The sequence below is a fragment of the Rhipicephalus sanguineus genome, chromosome 5 (assembly GCF_013339695.2).
Source record: "Rhipicephalus sanguineus isolate Rsan-2018 chromosome 5, BIME_Rsan_1.4, whole genome shotgun sequence".
Lineage (NCBI taxonomy): Eukaryota > Metazoa > Arthropoda > Arachnida > Ixodida > Ixodidae > Rhipicephalus > Rhipicephalus sanguineus.
This window is the reverse complement of record NC_051180.1, coordinates 158,194,778-158,217,791: the sequence shown is the minus strand read 5'-3', so window position 1 is coordinate 158,217,791 and position 23,014 is coordinate 158,194,778. Positions and strand designations below refer to the sequence as shown.

The window sequence follows — 23,014 nt, the reverse complement described above, 5'->3', positions numbered from 1 at the left end:
CATTGCCATCGCCATCATGGCGCCCGGCGTGTTTGGAGTATTTGGAGTTCGGATAGATCAGACTCTTCGTTGGCCTCGTTTTTAGGTGTTTGATCCGTGACGTTTCGTCGAAAAATCACAAGCGCGCATGTCGTAGGTGTTTGCCTGGTTGCAAGATCTTGCCGATTTCAACGTTTTTCCACCTCTTCGGTAAGTACTTGACATGCCTGGATTACTGCAATCAGCACGTTCTTAGCACTTTCTTCTTTGGCTCCCCTTCGCGCGCAGGTTGGCGTACGCTGAACTGGACCCTCGCAGCAAGAATTGCACGTGGGTGTAAGTTTTATTTGTGACGCGATTTGGTTTATCTTCCGCAGAAACTGTTAAGCTCACAATGCTGATATGTTGTTGTTGTCGGCCACGTGTGTAGATTGACACCGCGATCGTGGAACACATGGCTGATCTGCCTCGAATAACTGCAAGCCGGCGCGTGCGTAGTGCCGTGGAGAACGATCAGAAGTCCTGGACGACAAAGAAAAAAACTTCAAAGGTTTGTTGTACATGTTTTCCACGGCAACTGACATAAACGTAAAAAAAATTGGAATGGTCAAATGCATGTGTCAAGTTTAACCATTTGTAGTGGGCTGTGGACATGAATTAAGCATTGCTGCACACAAGACTGGCTTGCCCTCAGTTTATGCCCAGTACCAAATTTTTTGCTCTCATTATGACACCATTTGTAAGAAAAGCCAGAACTTATGTTCAAAACAGCGCATATTCTTGCTATTCTTTTATTCAGTTGCACGTGTGAGTCCTGCTGCTGGCCATCAGTTAGCCGGTTATCAGAAGAAAAGGGCACAGCCCAGTTTTGTACTAGTATATACCGTATCGTTTGTGATTATGATCATGATTTTTGCCTTACTGAAACAAGAAACTGAAAAATGTATGTTGGTGTTTCTGCTACATCTCTATGAAGCAGCAGAACCTGTTGCTCAGTCACTTGGTGCATATTAGCAATTGGCACCTTGTCTGGCTTCCCGATACCTCCGCCTTTTTTCAGTGCATGTTGTTTTCATCCTTTACCAGCAGTCAAGTAGTTTCACACAACCGAAATGACCAACTAGCCCACTCTGTTTGTCAAGTAGGTTTTACTTCCAAACAAATGTAGCACATTTGTGATATGCACTGTTGCTCAATGATATTCTTTTTGCATGTGCTAGCTGTGTACACATATTACATGATCTTTTTTCTTTTTTTTTCAGCTGCTTCTAGTAGTGGTGCCCCTGGTGTGCACCTTTACCCCAAATGTCTGCACCTTTGCCTACCGGTAATGACATAGAATGTGCTCAGCTTCCTGGACATAGGCATGCAGGTTACGAGACGGAAAACGTGCAGCTTAGACTTCATGCTTGTAAATGCGAAAGTCGTAACCGACATAATTAGAGTAAGCTAAAAGGAGAAATTTCTGCTTATGAGCAAGTAATTATGAAGCAGGTTTTACTCCTCTTAAACTAGCAGACATGCAACAACACAGTTGTGCTATGTTTGCTTTGTGGGCCACTTTCATGCATATTTGTGCTTGCAGTGGATATGCATATACATGAAGGATTAGTTTTTTTTCCTCAGCTGCCTCTGCGAACCCCGCTCCTGGACAACAGCTGGGAGGCTCTGTGTTTAAACGCGTGCACCTTGGACGTCATGCTCGTAAATACCAATTCCTTTGTCATTCCTGGCATGAATTTCGTTGGTAAAGCAATAAGTAAAATTGTGCATTGTTGTTTACAAGCACTTCAGTATGAACCAGGCTTAAAGGAGAAGGGACCGACAACTGGCCAGAACTTGTGATTAGATCCTGTCAGAAATGAAAAGACCGCGCTATATACTGACATATTCCAGCATCCTTTTCGCGCTGTGAGTAGGATTTATATCTCTAAATTGTGTTTAAAAGTAACAAAAAAAGGCATGTTGTGCAACCTATCGCAAGAGCCTTAAAGCTAGATTGCGGAGTTGATCACTTTGCTGTACAAAGTCACGTAGTCTGATACCGTCATGTGTGCCATTATTGGTCCTAAAAATATTAGTATGTATATTACTATCCATCCCCGCTCTATTCTGTGCTGCTTATGAGGTAAAAGGAGTTGCACGGTGGCAAGTAACAGCGCTGCCTTCGCGGTAGCCAGTGGACCATGTCGAGCCGCAGCGCATGCGCGCGAGTACACACACACGCAGTAAACCGCCGCGCTCGAACATGAACCGCTGTCACGCTCACTGTTTGCATCATGTCTTGTCACGTGTGTATACGACTTCATATCCGTCGCAGATAGAAAAATTCGAATTACAAATGTTTCACGGCATTTTCCACATCACCATTCCTTGATTATACACTCTGACTGGTAAGCTTTCTGTCGCGTTAAAGAAAATAGGTACCATAAAAGTTGGTTGTCGGTCCCTTTAACCTCTTAACACACACACAGGACAAAATAGGCATGCTATATCCCCGTTGTGCACCATCTTTGTGCGTTTGTGTGTGCAGTATGGACATGTACATTAAGGCTTTGTTTTTGTTCTCAGCTGCCTCTGCGAGCCCTGCTGTTGGACGCCAGCTGGAATGCTCTGCGTTTGAAAGCGTGCACCCCAGATGTCATGCTCATAAATACAGAGTTCTCATGATTCTAGTGTTGACAAAGCAATAAGTAAAAGCAGGCAATTGTGCATCTGGAATGAGGTTTAACCCTGTCTCAGGAGACATAAGACAATATAGTCATGCTATGTTCCTGTTGTTCACCATTTTCATGCATGTTGTGTGCAGTACGTATACATACATGCAGGCTTTGTTTTTGTTGTCCTCAGCTGCCTCTGCAAGCCCTTTTGCTGGACGCCATGGAAGGCCCTCCACTCGAAAGTGTGCACCTTAGACTACACGCTCATCAATACCAAGTTCTTTGTCCTTCTCGGCATGATTGTAGTGCCATGTAATAGTGAGGCAATAAATCATTTTTGCTGGTCACTTGATGTTCCATGCATGTTGCTTGGTTTCTGAACACATGACTTGGTTTTAGGTTATCTAGTTATCTATGTGAAAAAAAAGTGGGTTGGTTGGACGAGGAATATGCTTTCCTGGAGAGGCAACTGGCTCTCTCAGGTAGGGGGTGGTCGAGCGCGATGAAGCAAGTTAACATGTTATGGGAGCAGATGTCCCACCCTTTTGAAATAATCCTGCAGTAAAAAGTGGCCACATGTCCGAATAACATCCCACACGCATGCAGTTTTGGGACATCCCAAAAAGGTCTTTTTTTGTATCACTTGGGATGTTTTTCCACCTTGTGTGGGACGTCTTTTGGATGTCCCAAACTCCCAAAAGGGATGTCATTTGGATGTCCCTAGGATGCCTTTGCGTTGTCTGGGTGAATAACGCAAAATACCTGTCGCGTACGTCATGAAACCCATTCTCTCAGTCACGTGTGGCACATAACCGAATACCAGAGGTCATGTCATGGGGTTATGTGCCACAGGTGATACAGACTCTCAATCAACACAGTAACCGAAACATACACATTGACCGGCGAAGAAAGTGATAACCAACTTTAACCAACATTTAACCAGTAATCATTAACGTGCACTGACATCGCACAGCACACGGGCCTTTATTATTTCGCCTCCATCGAAATCCAACCGCCGCGGTCGGGATCAAAGTCCGCGACCTTCGGCTCATCAACCGAACACCGTAACCGCTACACCACCGCGGCGGACACAATGAAATTGAGGGAGCTGAAGACAAAACAGCTCTGGAAGACGCTCAACTACCATCCACTCGTTCACGTGGTCCGCAACGTGGACCACGTGGATTGCGCAGAAATCGGGGTCAGTGCATGGTCAGTGCTTCCTACAATAACTCTGCCGAGGGGACCATGCCCCTCATCATTGCCGGTGGCTTGAACATTGATTTATCAAAACCCAACAACGCCTGCTTCTTACACAGCTGCAATGAAAGACAGCTTGAATGTGAACAGGGCATCACAAGACCTCGTTGCCAGGTCCAGGACGGGAGGTATCATAGATCATTTCTTGGTAAGAGGTATTCACGATTTCCACCAGCTGTATTATACCTTTCACTTTACTACACTAAGACCCCTCGTAGCCACGATCACTAACGGATTCGATAACAAGTCCTGTCAATTAAGCTGCTGGTGCTCACTGATCACGGTGATGATGACTTTGTTGAACTGTCAAAAACCCGTTCCACACATTCATACGAGTTCGTGAAACGTGCGTGCGTTGTCTATCATAAGGATCAAGTATAAGAATAACAACTGAAACGCAACTGTAACATAACTGCAACTGTGAGTGTAACGTACGTGCAGGGCGCCTGCGTGCCACTCGGCTGTGTATATATATCTAGAGAAATTTTTTCTGGAGGAAGCTTAGTAGCGCGTTGCGCTTGTCCTGTGCATGTTTCCTTTAATTGTCCTGTTCGAGTCCATGCTATCCAATATTGCACTACATATCAGCGTCCCATGCAGGGGCGTAGCCAGGGGGGGGGGGTTGAAACCCCCCCGAAATTTTTCAATTTTGCTTGCGCATATATACACGCACACATACAAACGCACGCACGAACATACATAATGTATGGTTGAACCCCCCCAGACAAAAATTTCTGGCTACGCCCCTGTTCCCATGTCGTTGTTGGCATCGTTGCGCAACTGTAAACAACTGGTTATATAACACATGCGCGACTCTTCAACGTATGTGTATATACCATTTGCACATTACTCCAGCGTCATTCCTTCATGTTTCGCTCAATGTGAAAAATTAGGCCGCAGTACCAAGTACCTTTCCTGCGCATGCTTCGCATAACATCGATTCCCGGTACGTGGGATCTGCCGAAATTTTTTATGTACTTGCACTTAAAAGATGTCAGTGGAATGAAACTTTAGGAATAATTCAAAGATACCAATACAATTTGTACGTAACATGTCTATAATTACCAAATTAAAGCACAAGCGACGCATATACACAGCCTTCGTGATTGCCAATTTTTATGCTTGTCTCGGAGGCTATAATTTACATCACTGGCTTACATTGCATATTGAGGGCGCAGCGGTTGCATCGCGGGCTCTTTCAATCACGTGACAGTTTCGCGCCGAAAACAACATTGCAAGGGCGGGTGCCGCGGTCCCTTCGTTAGTGTGAAACTTTAGGTTATCAAGAAACCGTGCGGCTGAATTTATCAGTTTTGTGTTCTGCTGTGCCGCCTCCTGTCCGCGTACACTTCAGCAAGGCTTTCGTCGGCAACGGCTTCTACGGTAGAAGTCTACGGTAGCGTGGTTCCACCTGGCACTTCCCACGCTTCATGATCAGGTAAGTAGCGGGGTCTGTTCACGAAGACCGTTTCCTCTTTTCTTTTGTAGCCTTTTTTTGCCATCGCATGTTTCGTTGCAGTTATTGTGACGTAAGTCACGTTCAATACCGATGTCACACGGGTACTTTTGATTGCGATCTGGCTCCCAAATCGCGGTTTGACTAACGTCTCAGCCAAACTCGATCCGGAATAATTTGAACCGCGTAGCAGCGATTATTGTTGATCGCGATCAAGAAATCAGACCCGGATCGGCCCTGATGACGACAAAAAGTGATCGTGTGACACCGGTGTAATCTATTGTATGCAGCCAAGAAATAATAAAACCATAGATGCTGTGTTATTTGTTTGTTCATTATTTCTATTTATGTATACACTAAGTAAAGTAAAAATAATATCAATTATGCTTTCCTTGGATTCATTCTTAGTTTGCTCTTTGTGATTATGTCTATCAAAGATGGGCCCTGTGAGCGAATGGGCCCCATAGCCCCTTGTTTGTTTGAACCACGGTTTCATCATGTTTTCCCGGGCCACCAGTTCAGCCGTTACTTCTTGTTGCTTCTGTTATTGTGTCCTTTCGCGTTTGGTTCAAGTCAGCGTTAGTAAACTTGTGCAAGTTTCCGTCTGTTGTTTTGTAGCACGAATATAATTTTTCTTATATTATAGTCTGTGAGGAGAACGAGTGTGGTTCTATTGTGGCAGCCATAAACGTTGAAACAACCGCCTGTAAAGCAATCCACCCCCCGTCCCGTCCCCACCGACGTGATGATAGGCTGCAAAACTACTCATTTGCGTTTAACCACTTGTAAATAATTGAAAAGTGAATAAATTAATGCAACTTTGTTTATTATGTATTGATCTTCACAAATGACATTTTCTCTACAGGCTACCAATCTGGACACTCGGATGCTAACAAAGTTGACCATAATTGAAATGATCAAATTTTTAAAATTAACAGAAGGGAAGGAAAGGACGGTATATTTTACAACAGCCGCTTTGTCGCAGGGTGTACTACATCATGAACTCCTAAATGGAGCAGTGGCTGCGATCCTAAAATCTTGGTTTAGAAAGGTTAAAACTGGCCGCCATTCATCAATACAACACACTTCAAGAAAATCGAAAAGCCTGGTGCAGAGCCAACGGCGCACAAGGCTCTTGTGATCAGCTAAAGGTAGTGAGGTGCCTTAGTTGGTATCTATCTCTCTTAAAGGGTACTGACACAAAAATTTTAGCCTCGTGTTTTCTTGCTGCAATGTGTTACTGGGGGCCTGCAGTGCGCGACAGATAATTAATTACGGACTCCTCATTACCGACCAGTGTCGTCAGCTTCGGTTTCAAAAATGACAAGCCTCGCGCCGAAGGACTAAAATAAAGTTGTTCATCCATCTGTCCATCCGGGTGCAACTATCACCACCTAGCGGGTGCAGCGCTCGATCAGATCAGCACATAGAACTGTGACACACTTCCGCGCAGTTCGCGAGCAGCCGCCCAGAAGTAGGCTGCTGGAGCAAACGCAGCAAAAAAAATGGCGGCTATGACGCTGTAGCGATCTCGTTCGGGCGGCGCGCAAACCGGAGAGCGCGCGATGGCGAGAGAAGAAAAAAATGAAGGCGCTAGGCTGTGGCACGTGAAGCCACGGCTCACGTTCCTGGCTGGCATCGATTATCGTTCAGGCGTGTCTTTCTTTCGCTCCTGAGGCATCAGCCTACAAGTGGTGACCTAGGACGAAGACAATGACTGACTCAAATGCACCCTCAACTGAACAAACCTCACGTCTGCAGGACGTCTCGGCCGTGCAACTGCGTCTCCCATCTTTTTGGCCACAGGACCCGCAAGTTTGGTTTCACCAGGTCGAGGCGCAATTCTCCCTGTACTGCATCGCCTCAAAAACTACACGCTACTACCACGTAGCCTCTGTCCTTCCTCCTGATGTTGCCAGCGAGCTCTCCGACGTCCTCTCCAACCCCTCAGACACTACACCATATCAGCACCTTAAAACCAAGGTGCTGGAGCGATTCATGCCTTCGGAACGCATCCGCCTACAGCAGCTCCTTGCAGAGGGGGACCTTGGCGACAGGCGCCCCTCCCAATTACTGCGCCGAATGCGACAGCTTCTTGGGGACCACGACGTGTCTGCCCACTCAGCGTTGCTTCGCGAGCTCTTCCTTCAACGCCTTTCTCAGCCAATCCGCCTCATCTTCGCGGCGGCCGGCGATGTCAACCTCGACCGCCTGGCGGAGCTCGCCGATCAGGTTCATGAAGCGACCTCCCAATCTGTCAACGCTGTCTTACCACCAGCAGAAACGGCGATTTCGCGTCTTGAGGCCCGCATCGACGAACTTGCCGCCTCTATTGCCGCACTCCGGAGCCCCCTGCAGGAGACTCGTTCGCCTCGTTTCGGTCATCGAGCTCTTTCACGCACATGAGAAGCTCGGAGTTCCAGCCCTCCACCTCTCTGCTGGTACCACCGGCGTTTCCGACACCAGGCCACGAAATGTACACCTCCATGTTCGTGGCAGGGAAACACCTGCCGGGATCACTGACGGCGGCGTGTGATCTCCCTTCTCGTTCCAGCCGCCTTTTCATGGTCACATACCAGCTATCGGGCGCCAGGTTCCTTATAGACACGGGCGTGGAAATAAGCGTTGTGCCCCCGACTAAGGCTGATCGTTCGAAGTCGGGGACAAGTGCTTCGTGCCGCCAACGCCTCATCTATAGCGACGTATGGACTCCGACCTCTCACCTTCGACTTCGGCCTTCACTGCATTTTCCGGTGGGTTTTCGTCATCGCAGGCATGGTTGAACCGATCATCGGCTCGGACTTCCTCTCATACTTCGATTTGGACGTCAGCGTGCGACGGCGCCGCCTCATAGACGGTCAGACTCGTCTCTGCATCTCGGGAGTCCTGTCCGACATCGCTCCAATGGCCATCCGCATGCTGATACCTTCATCACCGTTCGAAAAAATCTTGGTGAGTTTCCTGGAGTTAACAAAACCGTGCAACCTCACTCAGCCGCCTAAACATACGGTGACAAACCACATTGTCACCCGGGGTCCACCGGCAGCCGCTCGACCACACCACCTGTTTGGAGACCGCCTAGCTATTGCTAAACGGGAGTTTGACCACATGCTGCAGCTCGGCATTATCCACCCTTCGTCAAGCACTTGGGCTTCCCCGCTGCATTTGGTGCCAAAGCGTGATCCTGGTGACTGGCGTCCTTGTGGGGACTATCGAGTGTTGAACGCCAAGGCTGTCCACGACAGCTATCCGCTACCTCACATCCAGGATTTTACATCGCGCCTCAATGGCTGCACAATTTTCAGCAAAGTGGACCTTGTTAAGGCGTACCACCAGATTCCTGTCGAGCCCGCCGACATACTTAAGACCGCCGTCACGATGCCCTTTGGGTTGTTTGAATACGTGCGGATGCCTTTTGGACTCTGCAATTCAGCTCAAACTTCCCAGCGGTTCATTTCTGAGATTACACGGGGCCTCCCTACTGTGTTTGCGTACCTTGACGATGTCCTCATCGCCAGCCGCCTCATCGCCAGCGCCTCATCATAACTTGTTGCAGTGTGGTCACGTGAGCAAAGTAGGGCGTCAACAAGGGTCACCTTTGAGGATGTCAATAGCCCAAGGATGAACGCTTACGCAAACTTAAAAAGAATTGAAAATACGTACCAAGCTATATTCGCTGTTGATATTTTGCAGATGATACACACATGTTCACTGGAATCGATCCCGCAGGCTATCTCAGCCGCAAAATTTTGTCAGTACCCCTTTAATATGGCTCACTGACCTGCAGTTGTAGCTTAGCAGGTAGGGTGCCGCTTCTTAGCAGCTTGAGGATGCAGGTTCATTTCCCAGCCAAGGCTACCGCGTTTCAGTAGTGAGAAAATGCATGAATACACAATTGCTTAGATGCCACTACATGTTAAAGAACCCCACCTGCTCGCAATTCATTTGAAGCCCCCTATTACAGCGTGCCTGATAAGCACATCTTGCTTACGAGGCACGCTGTAACCCCAGAAATTATCATTAATATAGCTCAGTAACTCACCTGTAACTCCACTGCACCTTGTAGCTATGGCTGTCAGTAAACAATGGCTGATGGTTAAGTTGTGGGGGCTCAATAACCATGACAAATTTTGGAAAAAAAACTTCAGATATCAAAATCAATATTTACCGAGTTTTATTATTCTCAGTTTAACTTGTCTGCAGCAATAAACTCATGAGGTACAAATAATTTGTGCCGTTTACCATTTGTGTCATTTTGTCCTCAAAAGCCTCTCTACAACAAAGCTAAATAAAACACTCATAAGATTGCATTCCACTTGTTCTTTGAGAGGAACAAATATTGTGTTTTTGCTGGTGTGTTTAAAATTGAGAAATTGCGAAATTGGCGGAAAAGTTTTTTTTGTGACCAAAAGTTCGTTTTTCTTTTTTTATATAAGCGACAAAAAAATTTTTTTTCACCAACCAACTTCAAAATTATTGCTGTTTTGTAACCTCCACCTGGATTAAATTCACTCAAATTCAAGAACGGCGACCAGAAGTTCGTTCTTTTTTGGCACACCCTGTAGCGCACATGTGCCACAGCAGAATCACCCCCGTGATGGGCAACCTGTTGCATGTTTTTACTGACAGGGTAATGTTCACTTATGACACGCTTCCAGGTACACCACTGCATTGGGCAAAAAAATAGTGAAAACCAACAGAGCTGGCCACCTGGAACGTATTTCTTAAGCTGAGTGGTGTTGTGTGCTGTTTGTTTACTGTTTATAATACATGCAACAGCTTCCCGTGTTTGTTGCATGAAAAAGTACGAGCTTCAAGAAAGTTGTGATTTTGGCTAGTTGGAGTGAACAATTCGTAATGGTACTAAGTGCAAACACACGATGAGGGACAAGATGTAGAGACGTAGTGCCATCTTCCAACTGAAATTTATTAGATAGGTGCGCACATGTGCGTACACAGAAAAACCATACTCTGTAGTAAGAAAATCGGGATAGTTGACATCAGCAAGATGTAGCGTTACCAGTAACCCTTGTCCTTAGGTCACGCTAGGTAAGAATGCTCCTTATCTGAAAGGTGCAACGAAGGCAAGCTTGCGCATTCGTTACCTGACCGTACGATCCCCTCTGCCTCAATGGTCTCTCTCACTGTGCAGGTGTGAAGCAAATACATTTGAGTGCATTTCGGAGTGTGGGGAAACGTCTGGTCAGTGCTCATTGTTGCGGGATTCTAGTTTACCAAAAGTTTGTTATCGAGAGCTGCGACATGCATTGATCCTATGGGTTTTCACCAGGGACAGGAAAATGTTTCGTTGTTGCACGATTTCGTTATTGCGGGTTTCGACTGTATATACATGTGTGCCACTTTGTAACAAATTTCAGTTGGAAGATGGTGCTGCATCTTTGTATCTCTTGCCCCTCCTCTTGTGCTTGCTCCGAGTACCATTACGGCCTTCCAGTTTTATTTTCTTACAGGGACACTGAACAAAATTTTTGCCATCGAGATTTTCAACCAGATTGAAAGCTTGGGTGCTGAAATCTGTAGACGCAACCTTCATATAAGGCAGAAAGTTGCTAAAAACAATGAATTTAGTGCGTTTTTCACAAACTGCTGCGTCTAGTGGCCGCGCGGTCACCTATAGAAGGTGACGTTTAACATCCCCGGAAATGGGCGTGCCAACCTTGCTAGCCGTCGCTCGTGTCTCTCAACCCGCTCCACTCCCACTCTAAGGTTCCTAGTACTAGTATGAACAGCACCGGCAGCAAACAATGCTACCTCTAAAGGGTGGGGCCATCTCAGCACCTTTGTGGGAGGGGGAGAGTGGGATGTAAAGGAAAGGTGGAGAAAGGGAAGTAGCAGCACAGGAAAATGTGCCGCATTCTAATAATCCTCCAAAAATACAGCCAGCTGTTCAAAAATATGTCAAGTAAGTTCCGTTTATAGAAACAGTCGCGTTGTTCAAGCGGAATATCGATGCTTTTGTCATTTTTTCCTATTTTTGTTCAGTATCCCTTTAAGCTCTGATGGACGCATCACAGAGTGGTGCAGTATGGACTAGACTGTGTGTCAGAGGAACGTGGCATTGTAAATAAAGTTTGAAAATGCAGGTATTTTGTTGCTTTGTGCAAGGCAAAATGTTACTAAGACAAGTTAAGGACCAATATAATGAAGGCTACGAATGATGCCTGAATTAGCCGTGTTCTGTTGTGAATGTGCAGCTTAACATTATAGTGAAGGCTACACCTTTAGCATGCTGCTAAGCCACTTATACAATTCCTTCATGAAGAAGGAGTGCACAAATCTTTAAATCATGTATACCATATTGCAAACTGTAGAGCAAAAAACAAAGCCTGTCCTCTTGTCGAAAGCTCGGAACATTTCGCATATGCTAAATGCATGAAATTGGATAAGTTTATCGACGAGGGGCACAGTGCGGAAAAGCAGGAAAGGACGACAACAGAGACAGAGTGCAAAGAGCGCTGACTTTAAACTGTCTATTTCGCTGGCAGCATCAGGTATATGTACTACAGCAGGACTGAAACATAGCAAAAAGACGATAAACAAGAGGTGCATGGGGTGATAGCTGCAAAGATCTAATCACCAAGTTTCTATAAATTTTTGCTCCTCCTTCGTCAATGTAAGCGATGGCATGCTGACGCATCCCTCTCCCGCACGAGCAGTTTTGGCCGCCTCAACTATTTCCCTGATGCACTGGTCTTTGTGGCGATAAACAATGCCACTTTTTGAGAACGTGGCGTTGCACGGCTTAGTACGCCGACACATGGACTTATCGACACAGTTAGCGCATTGTAAGCGGAGATGGCCCTGGTTACCATCTCTTAAATTCTTGTGCTCTTTAAGCTTCGTGTTGATGCATCTGCCGGTCTGTCCGATCGATGTATTCGCGTCCGCAAGACAATGGCACGCAGTATACAATGCCGTCTTCACAAGGCACAAACAGATTCTGTTGACGAATACTGCACAATTTCTTTTCTTCGCTTTTACACGGGTTGGTTTTCTTACAAAGAACTGAAAGTTTTAATGGAGCCGAAAACACGACGCCGACGCCTAGATGCTTTCCCATTTTCTTTAGGTAATGGGATGTCTGGTGAATATACGGAATAACGGCTATTTTCTTCTGCACATCGGCGCCTGCCACATCATTCTTGTCACCTTTGCCGGATTGTTTTCATTTTTTGCAATAGGCCTTCAGCTACAGAGACCACAAGGGAGTCCGGACAGCCAGCCTCCGACAGCCGTCTATTTTGAAGCGCTAGGCTTTCCTGAATTATATGCTCGCAAGACTTTGACAGAGCATTAGTGAGACAGTACTAACAATACTGCACTTCACTAGCTTAGAGTGGCCAGTGATGGTCGAAAAACTTTAGCCGTAGTTCTAAAAACCTAATGGAATTGTTTTCTGGCATTTCATGCGTCAAAACTAGAGGTGTTAAGTTTTGCCTGAAGATGTCAAGCACGCTTAAGCAGTTTGATGAAAATCCGCATGGTGAAAATCCGTAGCAAGATTCGGACAAGTAGCAAGACTTGCACCGGAAGATGAGAGGAACAGTTGTATTTCACAGGGGGTGGACGTTCTTGAACGCTCAGTACGGCCTTCTCACACAGAGCCGTTGAAAAAAGTGTCCGATTATTTGTGCAGTAACCGCCTTTGTGTGCTCTCCTGGGATAAAGAGGGTGGTTTTGTGGTTTTCGCAAATGATGTCCTCCGTAGAAAGGCTACCTAGGCTATCAACAGCAACTTCAATAGGATGGACCAAGTAAGTCTCAAAAAGGCTAAGATGCTAGCTACGAAACTTTGTAAATGCCTAGGAATACAATCACTTGTCAAACAATTTCAGGATAAGAAAAAGTCCTCTTTAGATATCTTTTTTTCTGCAAAGACTCACAAAGTTGGATGCCCCCTTCGGGTAATCATTTCAGAAAAGGATACGTGGCAAAGATGTCTGGCATTGTTCCTGCAAGATAAGCCGTCCTTGCTTCAGAAAGAAGACCCATTCTTGGTAAAAATCAGTGCGCACGTTGAGTATTTATAAAAATGCTAAAGTGTCGGCCTTTTCAATAGATATAAAAGATCTGTTTTACTCGTTACCGCAGGATGCGCTACTACAGTGTGTTGAACAGGCGATTGATAGGTTAGGGGCCGTTACGTTTCAAAACAGTAGCGGAGTGTCTGTAGGTGGTTTCTTGGAAATGCTTGGCATGTACCTGCGGTCTACATTTGCCACTTGGGACACAGGTGTTTACCTGTAAAAGCGCGGAATTTGTATTGGGTCATGCATCGCCCCTGTACTTAGTGATCTGTTTTTAGCTATGCGCGATCCCGAGATCATCAACTGTCAAAAGACAGAATGTTTCCAGGTTTTTAGATTTGTTGATGATTTTTAAATCATAATTGACAACGTAAATGCGGATTTTCATCAAACTGCTTAAACGTGCTTGACATCTTCAGGTGAAACCTAACACCTTTAGTTTTGACGCATGAAATGCCAGAAAACAATTCCATTAGGTTTTTAGAACTACAGCTAAAGTTTTTCGACGATCAAATATGTTGGGGTTATGAACCCAGAGCAAGAAAAGCCCTGTTACCCGCGCTATCTGCCCACTCTAAGCTAGTGAAGCGCAGTATTGTTAAAGGGACACTAAAGGCAAACATTAAGTCGCCCTTGATTGTTGAAATAGCAGTCCAAAAACCTCGGAGTGCTACTTTTGTGCCAAGGAAGTGCTTATTCTGAAATAAAATCACGTTTTAGTGGTCCGCATCGCGTTAGCGCACTTCAAATCACCCGCCTGAAAGCGGTATTTTGCACGTCACTGTTGCCGTGCCCAACGTTGCCCGCCTTTACTGCGCCGCGGCGTGAACCACTCGGGCATCCGGCAACATCACATGCATGCGGTATTTTGTCGAATTTTTTGTCAGAGCGACTTTCACGAGCGTGCAAAACGCACGGCAGTACGCGATACCGAAACTACCACTGAGACGCAATCGCGTGAGCGAAGCAGGATGCCAGGCGAAGCGCAGCTCGGTGAAAACGGAACTTTTGAACCACGTGCGCCGTTCCCCATGGCAACGCCAAAGGTTCTTTTTTCCATGAATCAAACAGAAACGAACAAGCAGCATTGTATTACGTGTCTTGATGCATGGAAGGTTCTTTCTTTTTTGCAGCTAGTTTGATTACTAGTGATTAATTGTATTCAGACTCTCCCACTTCATCCGGATCACTTTCAAAATGTCTCACTCGAGGCGCTCATCGTGTGATACATTTAGCCTAATTTCTCGGTAAGTAGGACACTGCTGTTGATAATATTGCCGTTTTAGACGTCATACATTGAGCTTTCACTCTGACATAAATTGTTATTTGCCTTTAGTGTCCCTTTAAGTAATGTCTCACTAATGCTCTGTCAAAGTCTTGCGAGCATATGCTTCAGGAAAGCCTAGCGCTTCAAAATAGACAGCTGTCGGAGGCTGGCTGTCCGGACTCCCTTGTGGTCTCTGTAGCTGAAGGCCTATTGCGAAAAATGAAAACAATCCAGCAAGGTGACAAGAATGATGTGGCAGGTGTCGATGTGCAGAAGCAAATAGCCGTTATTCCGTATATTCACCAGACATCCCATAACCTAAAGAAGATGGGAAAGCGTCTAGGCATCGGCGTCATGTTTTCGGCTCCACTAAAACTTTCAGTTCTTTGCAAGAAAACCAACCCTTGTAAAAGCGAAGAAAAGAAATTGTGCAGTATTCATCACCAGAATCTGTTTGTGCCTTGTGAAGAGGGCGTTGTATATCGCATGCCGTTGTCTTGCGGGTGCTAATACATCGGACAGACCAGCAGATGCGTCAACACGAGGCTTAAAGAGCACAACAAGAATTTAAGATATGGTAACCAGGGCCATCTCCGCTTACAATGCGCTAACTGTGTCGATAAGTCCATGTGTCGGCATACTAAGCCGTGCAATGCCGAGTTCTCAAAAAGTGGCATTGTTTATCGCCACAAAGACCAGTGCGTCAGGGAAATAGTTGAGGCGGCCGAAATTGCTTGTGCGGGAGAGGGATGCGTCAGCATGCCATCGCTTACATTGACGAAGGAGGAGCAAAAATTTTTAGAAACTTGGTGATTAGATCTTTGCAGCTATCACCCCATGCACCTCTTGTTTATCGTCTTTTTGCTATGTTTCGGTCCCGCTGTAGTACATATACCTGATGCTGCCAGCGAAATAAACAGTTGAAAATCAGCGCTCTTTGCACTCTGTCTCTGTTGTCGTCCTTTCCTGTTTTTCCGCGCTGTGCCACTCGTCGATATGAACCAACTAGCCCAGCAAGCAACCATCCTTGGATAAGTTTGTTCTGATGCTTTGAATTTAGAGTGCCGAACCTAGAGAGTGGGCAGCAGTGGGTGAGCTAACAACCAACCAAAAATTCTATGGTAAACTGTTGCACTCCTTGAATTAGCACAGAGGGCACGGCCAAATAGAAGACATACATAGATAATGCTTTGCCAAGGGAAGACATACATAGATAATGCTTTGCCAAGTTCACTCACAATAGCGTAATTGTGGGATTGTGGATGAATCGGCACTCAACACGTGACATGAATGCTAACTTGCAATGTTTTTTTTTGCCTCAGGCAAAATGTGCTGGTAAGATAGAAAGCATGTCTATAAATATTTGTTCGATTGAAAAAAAAATTTAATTGGAAATAACTGAACATATGCCAAATTAACTTGACAACAAAACACTGCTCCTTAGTTATGACTCTACTTCATACTGTAGAGTACCAAGAACTCGCTGATGATTTTATTTTGATGTGTTGGATGAAATTTGTACATTTTGTTTTAGGTACATTGCACAGGCCGGAAGAAAAAAATGAGAAGCAGAACCAAAATCTTACTTTGCCACCAATGCAGCTGATGAGGAGTGACAGAAAGGAATACCTAGGAACTATGCTGTGAGTGCCATCCGTCTGGTAAGCATCATATTTTACGGTGATTTTAAACCACAAAAATTGTGTTTCCTCATCATTACCCAATGTATATTAATGCAACGAACATTTGCACCCTAAAAATAATTAGGTAGATTGGACATGTTCGAGTTGCAGAATTGAAACAAGACAGCTATTTATAAACACGAAATCTTGAGAATAAAACTGCAATTATTGTGTTGAACACGTGCTGTAGTATACATCAGCTTGCTTAAATGTGTTTAAAGCAGCCTGTGAAATACGGAGCGTTCTGAAGGCAAGCTTTCAGATTATTTCCTAATTATTTACTGGCAATCTTGGGATCAGAGATGGGTCTTGTGCAATACTGCTCAACTGCATTGCTTAAGACTTGCGCTTAAAGATTTACATGTAATTAGTACTGATAATCAATTATACTTCCTGGCAGTTTTGTAAATACTCAATTGCATTTTTAATTTGTGATGGTCATTATGATTTAGATACTTTTCGAGGGACAAAGTACATGTAATCGGTAATATCATTGACCAAGAAGTATAAGAGGCAGCACAGCTTCGAGAACTTCAGTTTTGCAAAAACCACATAGTATGAGCATGGTCTTGGCCACGAGCAGTACGGTTGCACATGTTCAGAGGAGCAAAGCCAAGCCCTCTGAATTCAGTTCCTGATCATTATATCTTCAGCGCAATGTTGGTCAACTAATTGGACCAACGCTGCTATGACGTGACGATGGCTAGTTCAGTGTCTTCTCTGAACAGTAGAAACGGTAAAGCACTGCACGTTAAACAGGACTCAGATATGAGCATTGTGGCAATGGGACCACAATCGTGTGTGCAAGGTGTGCACATGCATTACAACATATCTTCTCTCTCTAGCATGCATATTGAGAGAGTTTTCAATGTCACTGTTGATGACTTCACACCATAAGGAGGGTAGATTATACTAGAACCCCGCAGTTAAAGGAGTCTTAGCAAATAAAAAAATCAAACATGATTTGATTGTTACATCACATCACTGGGAGCATATAGGTGTCATCTGTATAATATCAGCCACAAACACAGCCTAAACCATATTTTAATTGAGTTTTAAAGCTTATGCAAGTGCAGAATCTGAAGGTGTACATTAGCGATGTAGTCATCAGTATGGGTCTGTATGTAAACAACATAAGTCACAGGTTTTGGCAGTTCATCTCAATGATTATTGGCCTTCGTGTCGTATGGAGATGTTTAGAGAGTGCACCTCTCAGCTTTTTGTACTGCCGCCACACTAGTGAATTTAGTTTGTTCGTAGACTTCTTACTGCTTGCTTATTGCGGGTGTGCCAGTGAAATGTACGTGATGGACAGCGCTGGTGGTGACACTCGATAGAGGCTCACCAGAGACCCACAAAGCTAACATTGCAGCGGCTTGTTCACTTTACTGACTTGTGAGCGAGATATTGACATTGACAGCGAGATAAACTCATAGTACTCCGTACCTGCCAACTCTCCCAATTTGCCCAGGAGACTCCCAATTTGTGACCATTCCTTCTGATTGTAGAGGCATGGCCATAAATCTCCTGATAAACAGCCACCAAAAGAGAAATAACAAATGACAACAGTTCTACAAATTATCGGGCCTTGAGGAAACAGGACAGCTTGCTGCGAACCCTCACCACTACCCACTGATGTAACGGCAGGGGAGGCTGCTGCGTTTGCGTGTGGCCTTGGTTATTTACGGCTTGTCTTATATTGTTATCTTGACAAGGAACTTGCGATAGCATCACACTGCAGCGCATGCAAAGTCAACTTTGCCGTCATACTGCGTTATGCGGCTAAGTGTGCTAAGTTTGAGAAACGGCTACTATATTTTGCGGGTCATAGCAGATTTTGTTCTGCATGCGTGTAAAAGTTTACAACAATCATTCAGAGCTGTGTATGACATTACATTGGCCCTGGGAAGAAAGAAATAAAAACGTGTGGATTTGTTTTGTTGTCGCCCAAACTAATATACCTTCAAATGGAGTACACAGGGGAGAATAAATTAGCCAGATTTTTAGTGGCATATGCATTCAGTGACAAAGTTTGTTTCGTCAAATAAGGTTAGTTACTGATGTAGCAATACTCCTTATCAGTTAGATTAATTAAAGGCACACTGGTGCATGTTGCATCTTTACATTTCATTGCAAACACTTCAGACCTTTCATGTGCAGTCTCATCTTTGTATCTGCACTGTACGTTGGTCTCTTGAAAAATTGGTAGGCAGCCACATTTTATACGGTGGTTGGCCATGTTGCTGCTGCTTCTCGTCTTTAGTTGTTTGTGTGCTTGCACATACGGTTTTTGAGGCAACGGCCCGTCTGCCCGATGTGGGAACTGCCACATCTGGTCGGTATTTTATACGAGACCTCACATCTGCATAACACATAGTTTGTGGCATGCTTCTTCACACGGCTCTTGTTGGCTGGATTGTTCGGATTCACCTTCTTGCTGGGGGCCAGAAATACAACATGAGCCCTTGCTCATCCTGGGGCCTTTTTGTTCTGGTGTAAGACACTATGCACATAAGGAATGACCACCATTGTAGGCATTGAAGGTTCGGCCAGCCACGTTCCCTCATAGACCAAACCTGTCGCAGCAGAGCAGCCAACGAAGACAGCAGACACTCAGGGGCTGCTTTTCTTGAGTCGCCGAACTTGAGACCCATAGCTCCTTGTGGCATGGTGGTGGCAGGAGTGAACCAGGGCATTCCTCAAGACCCATAAGCAATAGCCCGCTTAACAATCTTGAGTACAAAGATGCGAATGCATGTGAAGGGTTTGAAGCATTTGCAATGAAATATAGAGATGCAACATGTGTCAGCATGCCTTTGATTAATCTAACTGACAAGGAGTGTTGCTACATCCCTAACTAATCTTGTTTGACTAAAGTTTTGTCGTCTGGCACTGCTAGAAGTCTAGATTATTTGACGTCCCTTGTCTACTCCATTTCAAGCTATATTATGATATGAGGTAAAAGGGTAGAAGATGGCGACAGACAAGAGAGACACACATACGGGGCTCCATTTCCAACAATGTTTATTCAAGGAATAATATGGGTGGTACTCATACAGACAGTGCTGTCACTTTTCATCGCTGCGCAGTCGCATTCAGAAAATGGAGCTCTTTCTATGATGATATGGCAGTATTACCACTGCCCGCATTGGCCTGTTATCTTTTAATATCGAAGAAGGCCATCACCGCTAAAATAGGACTTGCGATAATACATAGACTTATCGATAATACATAGACATCGCCGATAATACATAGACTTTCGATTCCACTTGGCATAGACTTGGCATGCCAGTCACACTGCGAAATGGCCGTAGACAGATACATCGGTCATAAAGCTAAGCCTAAATGCTCGTGTAGCCCAGAGAGGGCACAAAGTGATGCCTGTTGTGCGTGTCAAAGTGCTCATTGCGCGTTTTGTTTACAAAACCGATTTAGTGCAATGGCAAATCAGTGTGTATGAAAATTGTGCCGCGTGAACGCAGACGTGCCATGGGCCATGGATAAAGCGCCAAGGTGCCCGTTAAAGCCAATATCATCTTCCATATCGGCTTGCAGAATTACGCAACTCATTCAAGCACACATAGTTCAAACTGCACTCACGATCATGAATTACCAGTGCTTCGAGTGCTCTCACTGCGGGCCCGCAAATCGCGCAAGTTTCATGGCGCGCACTAGACGAGTCTTTAGTGCTGCTACCATGTGCATCTCTCGCTACCTTCAGACACCCGATGTGCAGGTGCGGCATGCGCTGGCTTTGTTAAATAGAAAATAAAATGCAAAATTTCTTGTCTAAGTAAATAAATTGGGTGCTAATGGGGGTAAAACAGGCGCTAGTTGCATTCGTTCTGGCCGCTCGAGAAACCCTAAGATGCCCTTTGCGGAACCCCCGAGTTTCGTGGAACCCAGTTTGAGAACCCATGGTCTACGATATTCTCCTGTCATACAGTAAAAAAATATGCGGCCCAAACTGAGCAATGTTTAAACGATAGGATCAGAAAGCATTGCAATAATGTTTGGAATGGCAGAGGGTCACGTGGCAATCCATTGCCAAGATTGCAAGTGTTTCACCGGATTTTCGTGCCTGCTCTGTGATCGCCAGGAGTCGTGATAAACGGACTAGATTAATGATTGAGGTAAAAAAGATTCTTGAAGCAGGTGATTCTTGTGTGAGGGTGGCCTCCATATCATTATCATGAAAAGAGTGGCATTTTCTGAATGAGACTGCGCAGCGATAAAATGTGATAGCACTGTCTATAAATAGAACCCATGTTATTCCTGGAATAAACATTTTGGAAGTGGCTCCCCGTGTGTGTGCCTCTCTCTTGTCCGTCCTCGTCTTCACGCCTTTTACCTCGGATCATGCAATACCAACACGCCCGCTTCTCCACCCTAACAAGATACATTAGTGTGACGCCTCCTATAATTCATTGCCTGGAGCGTGAGCCTCGAATGCGCTGCCCTTCCCTTGCCTGCTCTCTTTTTTAGGTACAGTGGCCAGTGCTTCTCGTGGCATTCCCTTTTAAACACGCAGCCCTTGCAGCTGCCTCTGAGCAGCTAGTAACATCATGTCACGTGACTAAGTGGTATGGTAGCGAGCGCTCTCCCACAGTGCCTGGTCGCAACACACGCCTGGAGGTGTGGCCTGTTCGATCGGCTCTGGCAGGAGGCGTTATAAAGAAAAGGGAAAGATCTTTTCGATGTGTAGTTAGAGGAGGCTTTGATTAGTGTCCAATACACCAAACAGTTGGTAGTCAGCACTAGTCCTGTATCCTTCTTGTTTGTGTTTCATATTGTGCTGTTTTTAATACGGATACTACCCATTGGCTGGCATTCAGACGATATCATGTCCCCATAGGATCCAAGGCATTGAGAACACTGCTGCTATGTCACAGCTGTGGGACCATTCCTGTATGATAGATCACAAAGCGCACTCTAAGCCAGCCGAGCGGCCATGAGAGAGTGGCTATGAAGAATTTTCACGCAGCTTGGCTCGACTTTATTGCGAGATTAGCGGCACGAGTGGTGCAGGCGACACCTGTGATGTGTTTATGGTGCCTGCAAGCAAACACGTGTGTTCAGCGTACTGCTGACACCATGTAGAGGTTGCAGGAGGTGTTGATGAGGCATGGATGATCTGCGTACCCGCGCAACTGGAGCTCACAAACAGAAAAGCCGACTCTGGCTTGTTGAAGCCCCAAAGAACAAAAAAATGCTCTGGATTTGCACACTGCCCGATATGCAAATTAAGAGAGCACCACAATGCAGCCACAATTCACACATGAATAGCATCCTCTACATATCCAAAAAACAGCAGGAAGTGGAAGATGGAAGCTGCGATGAAAAAATCCGTAAACAGGGGGTGGGTGCTTGAGCCAACGTTTTGACAAGTGGACTTGTCTTCTTCAGTTCAAATCAGTTCCAGCCTTGAAGAAGACAAGTCCACTTGTCGAAACGTTGGCTCGAGCACCCACCCCCTGTTTACAGATTTTTTCATCCTCTACATATGTTGCTGAAAACAGCTCACTTACATGTTCCTTAATATGCCTAGATTCCTCATTTATATTAGGTGGGTAGCTCTGAGTAACAAAATGTATAATTATCTAAATAGTCTCGCTAATAAAATGTTGCACAAATTTTTTAATAATGGGAACAATATGGACTAGGTTTGCTTCGTGTAATGCTATTCGTCATTTTCAAAATCTTGGCGCTCAACAGCTGGGACACCCTGTATGTGCCTACCATTAAAAGAGTTTTGATGCTTTGTTGGTTTAGTAGAGCTATATTTTGTAGTGATGAGTCTTTTAAAATTTTTGTACACTGATATCTCTCTGTAAGCTGTGACATGCTCTTTTTTATGTTTGTCATATTCATTCCAAGTTGCAGCATCACGCATGAGCAAGTTATTGCTATTGAACATGTAGCAGCCACATTTTGTCAATTAATTCTGTGCATTTTTTAGAGAAGTGTACTCATTTAAATATATTGTTTGGTGCTTGATAAGTTGGCATGTAAGAAGTGCTACCAGCATGCATCTAATCACTTTCCCTTCATAATGCAGGCCTTCATTGCCATGCTTCTCATCGGGCTGCCAACTGGGTACGTTGCAGCTTGTTCCACAGTCTTCACAGCCATCACCCTGCAATTGCCAATTCCTGACATCGTCGACAGTGTACCTTTCTTGGATGCACCCTCACCTGGCAAGCTCGTTCACTGAAGTTGAACCACATTTGCAGAGACTCAAGTAAACAACAGCAACTTCAATATGCCGCTCAATTTGCACCTGTGAATTTCAGTGGGCATGTGAGCTGTGGTAGCAGTATGGCTGTTAGTTGTACCTCTGATTGTGATGCAGGTTGGTGCACACTTATCATTATACACTAAAGGATTGAATTCCCTGTGCCTGCTGTTGTTCCGTGCCCACAGGTGCGAGTGAGATTATGTAAATGCTTCTTTGACATTTATGCTATTATGTTCCTATAACACTCGTCATAACACTCATTCTGAATCCCTTCTAGAAATTGACTCCCTCTGTAACGACTCGCAAACCAACGAGGGTTTTGTGTCACTTTTCCAAGGTTATGCATAACCATTCACTTCAAAGTATCAAGTCCAAGCCGAATTCACTGCAGATCTAAGAAGCTTAGATGCTAAAATTAGTGGCA

The 23,014-nt window shown here is 45.1% G+C and overlaps 2 long non-coding RNA genes across 3 annotated transcripts; both read left to right on the top strand.

Annotated features, from left to right (window-relative positions):
- Positions 1 to 326: 326 nt before the first annotated feature.
- LOC125758466 (uncharacterized) lies at positions 327 to 2,944 on the top strand. 2 transcript variants are annotated; one of them, XR_007416102.1, is made up of 3 exons: positions 327 to 529; positions 1,606 to 1,683; positions 2,830 to 2,944. It is a non-coding gene; the product is annotated as an uncharacterized LOC125758466 (long non-coding RNA). The 2 variants fall into 2 exon arrangements; XR_007416103.1 differs by having other exon boundaries at positions 2,551 to 2,944.
- Positions 2,945 to 5,230: 2,286 nt separating this feature from the next.
- On the top strand, positions 5,231 to 22,626 carry LOC119394375 (uncharacterized). Its single transcript, XR_005184122.1, has 3 exons — positions 5,231 to 5,337; positions 16,205 to 16,331; positions 22,411 to 22,626. It is a non-coding gene; the product is annotated as an uncharacterized LOC119394375 (long non-coding RNA).
- The last annotated feature ends 388 nt before the right edge of the window (positions 22,627 to 23,014 follow it).